This window comes from Gorilla gorilla, chromosome 14, assembly GCF_029281585.2.
Source record: "Gorilla gorilla gorilla isolate KB3781 chromosome 14, NHGRI_mGorGor1-v2.1_pri, whole genome shotgun sequence".
NCBI classification, from domain to species: Eukaryota; Metazoa; Chordata; class Mammalia; order Primates; family Hominidae; genus Gorilla; species Gorilla gorilla.
The window spans coordinates 28,000,496-28,013,316 of NC_073238.2; positions in this window are offsets into that span (position 1 = coordinate 28,000,496).

Below are 12,821 nucleotides of genomic sequence, written 5' to 3' on the forward strand. Positions count from 1 at the left end.
TCCACTTAGAGATTCCACAAAAAGAGTGTTTCCAAACTGCTCTATCAAAAGAAAGGTTGAACTCTGTTAGTTGAGGACATACATCACAAAGAAGTTTCTGAGAATGCTTTTGTCTAGATTTTCTATGAAGATATTCCCGTTTCCAACGAAATCTTCACAGTTACCCAAATATCCACGTGCAGATTCTGCAAAAAGAGTGTTTCCAAACTGCTGTATCAAAAGAAAGGTTCAACTTTGTTAGTTGAGGACACACATCCCAAATTTGTTTCTGAGAATGATTCTGTCTAGATTTTGTGGGAAGATATTTCCTTTTTCACCATAGGCCTGAATGCGCTTGAAATGTCCCCTTGCATATGGTACGGAAAGAGTGTTTCAAACCTGCTCTACGAAAGGGAATGTTCAGCTCTGTGACTTGAATGCAGATATCACAAAGTTGTTTCTGACAGTGCTTCTGTCTAGATTTTAGATGAAGTTATTTCCGTTTCCAACGAAATCGTAAGAGCTATCCAAGTATCCACTTAGAGATTCCACCAAAAGAGTGTTTCCAAATTGCTCTATCAAAAGAAAAGTTGAAATCTGTTAGTTGAGGACACACATCACAAAGAAGTTTCTGAGAACGCTTCTGTCTAGATTTTATATGAAGATATTCCCGTTTCCAAGGAAATCTTCACAGTTACCCAAATATCCACGTGCAGATTCTGCAAAAAGAGTGTTTCCAAACTGCTGTATCAAAAGAAAGGTTCAACTCTGTTAGCTGAGGACTCTCAACCCAAATTTGTTTCTGAGAATGCGTCTGTCTAGATTTTATATGAAGATATTCCAGTTTCCCACGAAATCTTCAGTTATCCAAATATCCAGTTGCAGATTCTACAAAAAGACTGTTTCCGAACTGCTCTATCAAAAGAAAGGTTCAACTCTGTTAGTTGAGGACACACATCCCAAATTTGTTTCTGAGAATGATTCTGTCTAGATTTTGTGGGAAGATATTTCCTTTTTGACCATAGGCGTGAATGCGCTTGAAATGTCCCCTTACATATGGTACGGAAAGAGTGTTTCAAACCTGCTCTACGAAAGGGAATGTTCAGCTCTGTGACTTGAATGCAGATATCACAAAGTTGTTTCTGACAGTGCTTCTGTCTAGATTTTAGATGAAGTTATTTCCGTTTCCAACGAAATCGTAAGAGCTATCCAAGTATCCACTTAGAGATTCCACCAAAAGAGTGTTTCCAAATTGCTCTATCAAAAGAAAGGTTGAACTCTGTTAGTTGAGGACATACATCACAAAGAAGTTTCTGAGAATGCTTTTGTCTAGATTTTCTATGAAGATATTCCCGTTTCCAACGAAATCTTCACAGTTACCCAAATATCCACGTGCAGATTCTGCAAAGAGTGTTTCCAAACTGCTGTATCAAAAGAAAGGTTCAACTTTGTTAGTTGAGGACACACATCCCAAATTTGTTTCTGAGAATGATTCTGTCTAGATTTTGTGGGAAGATATTTCCTTTTTCACCATAGGCCTGAATGCGCTTGAAATGTCCCCTTGCATATGGTACGGAAAGAGTGTTTCAAACCTGCTCTACGAAAGGGAATGTTCAGCTCTGTGACTTGAATGCAGATATCACAAAGTTGTTTCTGACAGTGCTTCTGTCTAGATTTTAGATGAAGTTATTTCCGTTTCCAATGAAATCGTAAGAGCTATCCAATTATCCACTTAGAGATTCCACCAAAAGAGTGTTTCCAAATTGCTCTATCAAAAGAAAAGTTGAAATCTGTTAGTTGAGGACACGCGTCACAAAGAAGTTTCTGAGAACGCTTCTGTCTAGATTTTATATGAAGATATTCCCGTTTCCAAGGAAATCTTCACAGTTATCCAAATATCCACTTGCAGATACAACAAAAAGACTGTTTTCAAACTGCTGTATCAAAGGAAAGGTTCAACTCTGTTAGTTGAGGACACACATCCCAAATTTGTTTCTGAGAAAGATTCTCTGTAGATTTTCTCGGAAGATATTTCCTTTTTCACCATAGGCCTGAATGCGCTTGAAATGTCCACTTGCAGATAGTGCAGAAAGAGTGTTTCAAACCTGCTCTATGAAAGGGAATGTTCAGCTCTGTGACTTGAATGCAGATATCACAAAGTTGTTTCTGACAGTGCTTCTGTCTAGATTTTAGATGAAGATATTTCCGTTTCCAACGAAATCGTTAGAGCTATCCAAATATCCACTTAGAGATTCCACAAAAAGAGTGTTTCCAAACTGCTCTATCAAAAGAAAGGTTGAACTCTGTTAGTTGAGGACATACATCACAAAGAAGTTTCTGAGAATGCTTTTGTCTAGATTTTCTATGAAGATATTCCCGTTTCCAACGAAATCTTCACAGTTACCCAAATATCCACGTGCAGATTCTGCAAAAAGAGTGTTTCCAAACTGCTGTCTGAAAAGAAAGGTTGAACTCTGTTAGTTGAGGACACACATCACAAAGAAGTTTCTGAGAATGCTGCTGTCTAGATTTTATATGAGGATATTCCCGTTTCCAACGAAATCTTCACAGTTATCCAAATATCCACTTGCAGATTTTACAAAAAGAGTGTTTCCAAACTGCTGTATCAAATGAAAGATTCAACTCTGTTAGTTGAGGGCACACATCCCAAATAAGTTTCTGAGATTGCTTCTGTCTGGATTTTATATGAAGATATTCCCGTTTCCAACGAAATCTTCACAGTTACCAAAATATCCACGTGCAGATTCTGCAAAAAGAGTGTTTCCAAACTGCTGTATCAAAAGAAAGGTTCAACTTTGTTAGTTGAGGACACATATCCCAAATTTGTTTCTGAGAATGATTCTGTCTAGATTTTGTGGGAAGATATTTCCTTTTTCACCATAGGCCTGAATGCGCTTGAAATGTCCCCTTGCGTATGGTACGGAAAGAGTGTTTCAAACCTGCTCTACGAAAGGGAATGTTCAGCTCTGTGACTTGAATGCAGATATCACAAAGTTGTTTCTGACAGTGCTTCTGTCTAGATTTTAGATGAAGTTATTTCCGTTTCCAACGAAATCGTAAGAGCTATCCAAGTATCCACTCAGAGATTCCACCAAAAGAGTGTTTCCAAATTGCTCTATCAAAAGAAAAGTTGAAATCTGTTAGTTGAGGACACGCGTCACAAAGAAGTTTCTGAGAACGCTTCTGTCTAGATTTTATATGAAGATATTCCCGTTTCCAAGGAAATCTTCACAGTTATCCAAATATCCACTTGCAGATACAACAAAAAGACTGTTTTCAAACTGCTGTATCAAAGGAAAGGTTCAACTCTGTTAGTTGAGGACACACATCCCAAATTTGTTTCTGAGAATGATTCTCTGTAGATTTTCTCGGAAGATATTTCCTTTTTCACCATAGGCCTGAATGCGCTTGAAATGTCCACTTGCAGATAGTGCAGAAAGAGTGTTTCAAACCTGCTCTATGAAAGGGAATGTTCAGCTCTGTGACTTGAATGCAGATATCACAAAGTTGTTTCTGACAGTGCTTCTGTCTAGATTTTAGATGAAGATATTTCCGTTTCCAACGAAATCGTTAGAGCTATCCAAATATCCACTTAGAGATTCCACAAAAAGAGTGTTTCCAAACTGCTCTATCAAAAGAAAGGTTGAACTCTGTTAGTTGAGGACATACATCACAAAGAAGTTTCTGAGAATGCTTTTGTCTAGATTTTCTATGAAGATATTCCCGTTTCCAACGAAATCTTCACAGTTACCCAAATATCCACCTGCAGATTCTGCAAAAAGAGTGTTTCCAAACTGCTGTCTGAAAAGAAAGGTTGAACTCTGTTAGTTGAGGACACACATCACAAAGAAGTTTCTGAGAATGCTGCTGTCTAGATTTTATATGAGGATATTCCCGTTTCCAACGAAATCTTCACAGTTATCCAAATATCCACTTGCAGATTTTACAAAAAGAGTGTTTCCAAACTGCTGTATCAAATGAAAGATTCAACTCTGTTAGTTGAGGGCACACATCCCAAATAAGTTTCTGAGATTGCTTCTGTCTGGATTTTATATGAAGATATTCCCGTTTCCAACGAAATCTTCACAGTTATCCAAATATCCACTTGCAGATACTACAAAAAGAGTGTTTCCAAACTGCTGTATCAAAAGAAAGGTTTAACTCTGTTAGTTGAGGACACACATCCCAAATTTGTTTCTGAGAATGATTCTGTCTAGATTTTATGGGAAGATATTTCCTTTTTCACCATAGGCCTGAATGCGCTTGAAATGTCCCCTTGCATATGGGACGGAAAGAGTGTTTGAAACCTGCTCTACGAAAGGGAATGTTCAGCTCTGTGACTTGAATGCAGATAGCACAAAGTTGTTTCTGACAGTGCTTCTGTCTAGATTTTAGATGAAGATATTTCCGTTTCCAACGAAATCGTTAGAGCTATCCAAATATCCACTTAGAGATTCCACAAAAAGAGTGTTTCCAAACTGCTCTATCAAAAGAAAGGTTGAACTCTGTTAGTTGAGGACATACATCACAAAGAAGTTTCTGAGAATGCTTTTGTCTAGATTTTCTATGAAGATATTCCCGTTTCCAACGAAATCTTCACAGTTACCCAAATATCCACGTGCAGATTCTGCAAAAAGAGTGTTTCCAAACTGCTGTATCAAAAGAAAGGTTCAACTTTGTTAGTTGAGGACACACATCCCAAATTTGTTTCTGAGAATGATTCTGTCTAGATTTTGTGGGAAGATATTTCCTTTTTCACCATAGGCCTGAATGCGCTTGAAATGTCCCCTTGCATATGGTACGGAAAGAGTGTTTCAAACCTGCTCTACGAAAGGGAATGTTCAGCTCTGTGACTTGAATGCAGATATCACAAAGTTGTTTCTGACAGTGCTTCTGTCTAGATTTTAGATGAAGTTATTTCCGTTTCCAACGAAATCGTAAGAGCTATCCAAGTATCCACTTAGAGATTCCACCAAAAGAGTGTTTCCAAATTGCTCTATCAAAAGAAAAGTTGAAATCTGTTAGTTGAGGACACACATCACAAAGAAGTTTCTGAGAACGCTTCTGTCTAGATTTTATATGAAGATATTCCCGTTTCCAAGGAAATCTTCACAGTTACCCAAATATCCACGTGCAGATTCTGCAAAAAGAGTGTTTCCAAACTGCTGTATCAAAAGAAAGGTTCAACTCTGTTAGCTGAGGACTCTCAACCCAAATTTGTTTCTGAGAATGCGTCTGTCTAGATTTTATATGAAGATATTCCAGTTTCCCACGAAATCTTCAGTTATCCAAATATCCAGTTGCAGATTCTACAAAAAGACTGTTTCCGAACTGCTCTATCAAAAGAAAGGTTCAACTCTGTTAGTTGAGGACACACATCCCAAATTTGTTTCTGAGAATGATTCTGTCTAGATTTTGTGGGAAGATATTTCCTTTTTCACCATAGGCCTGAATGCGCTTGAAATGTCCCCTTACATATGGTACGGAAAGAGTGTTTCAAACCTGCTCTACGAAAGGGAATGTTCAGCTCTGTGACTTGAATGCAGATATCACAAAGTTGTTTCTGACAGTGCTTCTGTCTAGATTTTAGATGAAGTTATTTCCGTTTCCAACGAAATCGTAAGAGCTATCCAAGTATCCACTTAGAGATTCCACCAAAAGAGTGTTTCCAAATTGCTCTATCAAAAGAAAAGTTGAAATCTGTTAGTTGAGGACACGCGTCACAAAGAAGTTTCTGAGAACGCTTCTGTCTAGATTTTATATGAAGATATTCCCGTTTCCAAGGAAATCTTCACAGTTATCCAAATATCCACTTGCAGATACAACAAAAAGACTGTTTTCAAACTGCTGTATCAAAGGAAAGGTTCAACTCTGTTAGTTGAGGACACACATCCCAAATTTGTTTCTGAGAATGATTCTCTGTAGATTTTCTCGGAAGATATTTCCTTTTTCACCATAGGCCTGAATGCGCTTGAAATGTCCACTTGCAGATAGTGCAGAAAGAGTGTTTCAAACCTGCTCTATGAAAGGGAATGTTCAGCTCTGTGACTTGAATGCAGATATCACAAAGTTGTTTCTGACAGTGCTTCTGTCTAGATTTTAGATGAAGATATTTCCGTTTCCAACGAAATCGTTAGAGCTATCCAAATATCCACTTAGAGATTCCACAAAAAGAGTGTTTCCAAACTGCTCTATCAAAAGAAAGGTTGAACTCTGTTAGTTGAGGACATACATCACAAAGAAGTTTCTGAGAATGCTTTTGTCTAGATTTTCTATGAAGATATTCCCGTTTCCAACGAAATCTTCACAGTTACCCAAATATCCACCTGCAGATTCTGCAAAAAGAGTGTTTCCAAACTGCTGTCTGAAAAGAAAGGTTGAACTCTGTTAGTTGAGGACACACATCACAAAGAAGTTTCTGAGAATGCTGCTGTCTAGATTTTATATGAGGATATTCCCGTTTCCAACGAAATCTTCACAGTTATCCAAATATCCACTTGCAGATTTTACAAAAAGAGTGTTTCCAAACTGCTGTATCAAATGAAAGATTCAACTCTGTTAGTTGAGGGCACACATCCCAAATAAGTTTCTGAGATTGCTTCTGTCTGGATTTTATATGAAGATATTCCCGTTTCCAACGAAATCTTCACAGTTATCCAAATATCCACTTGCAGATACTACAAAAAGAGTGTTTCCAAACTGCTGTATCAAAAGAAAGGTTTAACTCTGTTAGTTGAGGACACACATCCCAAATTTGTTTCTGAGAATGATTCTGTCTAGATTTTATGGGAAGATATTTCCTTTTTCACCATAGGCCTGAATGCGCTTGAAATGTCCCCTTGCATATGGGACGGAAAGAGTGTTTGAAACCTGCTCTACGAAAGGGAATGTTCAGCTCTGTGACTTGAATGCAGATAGCACAAAGTTGTTTCTGACAGTGCTTCTGTCTAGATTTTAGATGAAGATATTTCCGTTTCCAACGAAATCGTTAGAGCTATCCAAATATCCACTTAGAGATTCCACAAAAAGAGTGTTTCCAAACTGCTCTATCAAAAGAAAGGTTGAACTCTGTTAGTTGAGGACATACATCACAAAGAAGTTTCTGAGAATGCTTTTGTCTAGATTTTCTATGAAGATATTCCCGTTTCCAACGAAATCTTCACAGTTACCCAAATATCCACGTGCAGATTCTGCAAAAAGAGTGTTTCCAAACTGCTGTATCAAAAGAAAGGTTCAACTTTGTTAGTTGAGGACACACATCCCAAATTTGTTTCTGAGAATGATTCTGTCTAGATTTTGTGGGAAGATATTTCCTTTTTCACCATAGGCCTGAATGCGCTTGAAATGTCCCCTTGCATATGGTACGGAAAGAGTGTTTCAAACCTGCTCTACGAAAGGGAATGTTCAGCTCTGTGACTTGAATGCAGATATCACAAAGTTGTTTCTGACAGTGCTTCTGTCTAGATTTTAGATGAAGTTATTTCCGTTTCCAACGAAATCGTAAGAGCTATCCAAGTATCCACTTAGAGATTCCACCAAAAGAGTGTTTCCAAATTGCTCTATCAAAAGAAAAGTTGAAATCTGTTAGTTGAGGACACACATCACAAAGAAGTTTCTGAGAACGCTTCTGTCTAGATTTTATATGAAGATATTCCCGTTTCCAAGGAAATCTTCACAGTTACCCAAATATCCACGTGCAGATTCTGCAAAAAGAGTGTTTCCAAACTGCTGTATCAAAAGAAAGGTTCAACTCTGTTAGCTGAGGACTCTCAACCCAAATTTGTTTCTGAGAATGCGTCTGTCTAGATTTTATATGAAGATATTCCAGTTTCCCACGAAATCTTCAGTTATCCAAATATCCAGTTGCAGATTCTACAAAAAGACTGTTTCCGAACTGCTCTATCAAAAGAAAGGTTCAACTCTGTTAGTTGAGGACACACATCCCAAATTTGTTTCTGAGAATGATTCTGTCTAGATTTTGTGGGAAGATATTTCCTTTTTCACCATAGGCCTGAATGCGCTTGAAATGTCCCCTTGCATATGGGACGGAAAGAGTGTTTGAAACCTGCTCTACGAAAGGGAATGTTCAGCTCTGTGACTTGAATGCAGATAGCACAAAGTTGTTTCTGACAGTGCTTCTGTCTAGATTTTAGATGAAGATATTTCCGTTTCCAACGAAATCGTTAGAGCTATCCAAATATCCACTTAGAGATTCCACAAAAAGAGTGTTTCCAAACTGCTCTATCAAAAGAAAGGTTGAACTCTGTTAGTTGAGGACATACATCACAAAGAAGTTTCTGAGAATGCTTTTGTCTAGATTTTCTATGAAGATATTCCCGTTTCCAACGAAATCTTCACAGTTACCCAAATATCCACGTGCAGATTCTGCAAAGAGTGTTTCCAAACTGCTGTATCAAAAGAAAGGTTCAACTTTGTTAGTTGAGGACACACATCCCAAATTTGTTTCTGAGAATGATTCTGTCTAGATTTTGTGGGAAGATATTTCCTTTTTCACCATAGGCCTGAATGCGCTTGAAATGTCCCCTTGCATATGGTACGGAAAGAGTGTTTCAAACCTGCTCTACGAAAGGGAATGTTCAGCTCTGTGACTTGAATGCAGATATCACAAAGTTGTTTCTGACAGTGCTTCTGTCTAGATTTTAGATGAAGTTATTTCCGTTTCCAACGAAATCGTAAGAGCTATCCAATTATCCACTTAGAGATTCCACCAAAAGAGTGTTTCCAAATTGCTCTATCAAAAGAAAAGTTGAAATCTGTTAGTTGAGGACACGCGTCACAAAGAAGTTTCTGAGAACGCTTCTGTCTAGATTTTATATGAAGATATTCCCGTTTCCAAGGAAATCTTCACAGTTATCCAAATATCCACTTGCAGATACAACAAAAAGACTGTTTTCAAACTGCTGTATCAAAGGAAAGGTTCAACTCTGTTAGTTGAGGACACACATCCCAAATTTGTTTCTGAGAATGATTCTCTGTAGATTTTCTCGGAAGATATTTCCTTTTTCACCATAGGCCTGAATGCGCTTGAAATGTCCACTTGCAGATAGTGCAGAAAGAGTGTTTCAAACCTGCTCTATGAAAGGGAATGTTCAGCTCTGTGACTTGAATGCAGATATCACAAAGTTGTTTCTGACAGTGCTTCTGTCTAGATTTTAGATGAAGATATTTCCGTTTCCAACGAAATCGTTAGAGCTATCCAAATATCCACTTAGAGATTCCACAAAAAGAGTGTTTCCAAACTGCTCTATCAAAAGAAAGGTTGAACTCTGTTAGTTGAGGACATACATCACAAAGAAGTTTCTGAGAATGCTTTTGTCTAGATTTTCTATGAAGATATTCCCGTTTCCAACGAAATCTTCACAGTTACCCAAATATCCACGTGCAGATTCTGCAAAAAGAGTGTTTCCAAACTGCTGTCTGAAAAGAAAGGTTGAACTCTGTTAGTTGAGGACACACATCACAAAGAAGTTTCTGAGAATGCTGCTGTCTAGATTTTATATGAGGATATTCCCGTTTCCAACGAAATCTTCACAGTTATCCAAATATCCACTTGCAGATTTTACAAAAAGAGTGTTTCCAAACTGCTGTATCAAATGAAAGATTCAACTCTGTTAGTTGAGGGCACACATCCCAAATAAGTTTCTGAGATTGCTTCTGTCTGGATTTTATATGAAGATATTCCCGTTTCCAACGAAATCTTCACAGTTACCAAAATATCCACGTGCAGATTCTGCAAAAAGAGTGTTTCCAAACTGCTGTATCAAAAGAAAGGTTCAACTTTGTTAGTTGAGGACACATATCCCAAATTTGTTTCTGAGAATGATTCTGTCTAGATTTTGTGGGAAGATATTTCCTTTTTCACCATAGGCCTGAATGCGCTTGAAATGTCCCCTTGCGTATGGTACGGAAAGAGTGTTTCAAACCTGCTCTACGAAAGGGAATGTTCAGCTCTGTGACTTGAATGCAGATATCACAAAGTTGTTTCTGACAGTGCTTCTGTCTAGATTTTAGATGAAGTTATTTCCGTTTCCAACGAAATCGTAAGAGCTATCCAAGTATCCACTCAGAGATTCCACCAAAAGAGTGTTTCCAAATTGCTCTATCAAAAGAAAAGTTGAAATCTGTTAGTTGAGGACACGCGTCACAAAGAAGTTTCTGAGAACGCTTCTGTCTAGATTTTATATGAAGATATTCCCGTTTCCAAGGAAATCTTCACAGTTATCCAAATATCCACTTGCAGATACAACAAAAAGACTGTTTTCAAACTGCTGTATCAAAGGAAAGGTTCAACTCTGTTAGTTGAGGACACACATCCCAAATTTGTTTCTGAGAATGATTCTCTGTAGATTTTCTCGGAAGATATTTCCTTTTTCACCATAGGCCTGAATGCGCTTGAAATGTCCACTTGCAGATAGTGCAGAAAGAGTGTTTCAAACCTGCTCTATGAAAGGGAATGTTCAGCTCTGTGACTTGAATGCAGATATCACAAAGTTGTTTCTGACAGTGCTTCTGTCTAGATTTTAGATGAAGATATTTCCGTTTCCAACGAAATCGTTAGAGCTATCCAAATATCCACTTAGAGATTCCACAAAAAGAGTGTTTCCAAACTGCTCTATCAAAAGAAAGGTTGAACTCTGTTAGTTGAGGACATACATCACAAAGAAGTTTCTGAGAATGCTTTTGTCTAGATTTTCTATGAAGATATTCCCGTTTCCAACGAAATCTTCACAGTTACCCAAATATCCACCTGCAGATTCTGCAAAAAGAGTGTTTCCAAACTGCTGTCTGAAAAGAAAGGTTGAACTCTGTTAGTTGAGGACACACATCACAAAGAAGTTTCTGAGAATGCTGCTGTCTAGATTTTATATGAGGATATTCCCGTTTCCAACGAAATCTTCACAGTTATCCAAATATCCACTTGCAGATTTTACAAAAAGAGTGTTTCCAAACTGCTGTATCAAATGAAAGATTCAACTCTGTTAGTTGAGGGCACACATCCCAAATAAGTTTCTGAGATTGCTTCTGTCTGGATTTTATATGAAGATATTCCCGTTTCCAACGAAATCTTCACAGTTATCCAAATATCCACTTGCAGATACTACAAAAAGAGTGTTTCCAAACTGCTGTATCAAAAGAAAGGTTTAACTCTGTTAGTTGAGGACACACATCCCAAATTTGTTTCTGAGAATGATTCTGTCTAGATTTTATGGGAAGATATTTCCTTTTTCACCATAGGCCTGAATGCCCTTGAAATGTCCCCTTGCATATGGGACGGAAAGAGTGTTTGAAACCTGCTCTACGAAAGGGAATGTTCAGCTCTGTGACTTGAATGCAGATAGCACAAAGTTGTTTCTGACAGTGCTTCTGTCTAGATTTTAGATGAAGATATTTCCGTTTCCAACGAAATCGTTAGAGCTATCCAAATATCCACTTAGAGATTCCACAAAAAGAGTGTTTCCAAACTGCTCTATCAAAAGAAAGGTTGAACTCTGTTAGTTGAGGACATACATCACAAAGAAGTTTCTGAGAATGCTTTTGTCTAGATTTTCTATGAAGATATTCCCGTTTCCAACGAAATCTTCACAGTTACCCAAATATCCACGTGCAGATTCTGCAAAAAGAGTGTTTCCAAACTGCTGTATCAAAAGAAAGGTTCAACTTTGTTAGTTGAGGACACACATCCCAAATTTGTTTCTGAGAATGATTCTGTCTAGATTTTGTGGGAAGATATTTCCTTTTTCACCATAGGCCTGAATGCGCTTGAAATGTCCCCTTGCATATGGTACGGAAAGAGTGTTTCAAACCTGCTCTACGAAAGGGAATGTTCAGCTCTGTGACTTGAATGCAGATATCACAAAGTTGTTTCTGACAGTGCTTCTGTCTAGATTTTAGATGAAGTTATTTCCGTTTCCAACGAAATCGTAAGAGCTATCCAAGTATCCACTTAGAGATTCCACCAAAAGAGTGTTTCCAAATTGCTCTATCAAAAGAAAAGTTGAAATCTGTTAGTTGAGGACACACATCACAAAGAAGTTTCTGAGAACGCTTCTGTCTAGATTTTATATGAAGATATTCCCGTTTCCAAGGAAATCTTCACAGTTACCCAAATATCCACGTGCAGATTCTGCAAAAAGAGTGTTTCCAAACTGCTGTATCAAAAGAAAGGTTCAACTCTGTTAGCTGAGGACTCTCAACCCAAATTTGTTTCTGAGAATGCGTCTGTCTAGATTTTATATGAAGATATTCCAGTTTCCCACGAAATCTTCAGTTATCCAAATATCCAGTTACAGATTCTACAAAAAGACTGTTTCCGAACTGCTCTATCAAAAGAAAGGTTCAACTCTGTTAGTTGAGGACACACATCCCAAATTTGTTTCTGAGAATGATTCTGTCTAGATTTTGTGGAAGATATTTCCTTTTTCACCATAGGCGTGAATGCGCTTGAAATGTCCCCTTGCATATGGTACGGAAAGAGTGTTTCAAACCTGCTCTACGAAAGGGAATGTTCAGCTCTGTGACTTGAATGCAGATATCACAAAGTTGTTTCTGACAGTGCTTCTGTCTAGATTTTAGATGAAGTTATTTCCGTTTCCAACGAAATCGTAAGAGCTATCCAAGTATCCACTTAGAGATTCCACCAAAAGAGTGTTTCCAAATTGCTCTATCAAAAGAAATGTTGAAATCTGTTAGTTGAGGACACGCGTCACAAAGAAGTTTCTGAGAACGCTTCTGTCTAGATTTTATATGAAGATATTCCCGTTTCCAAGGAAATCTTCACAGTTATCCAAATATCCACTTGC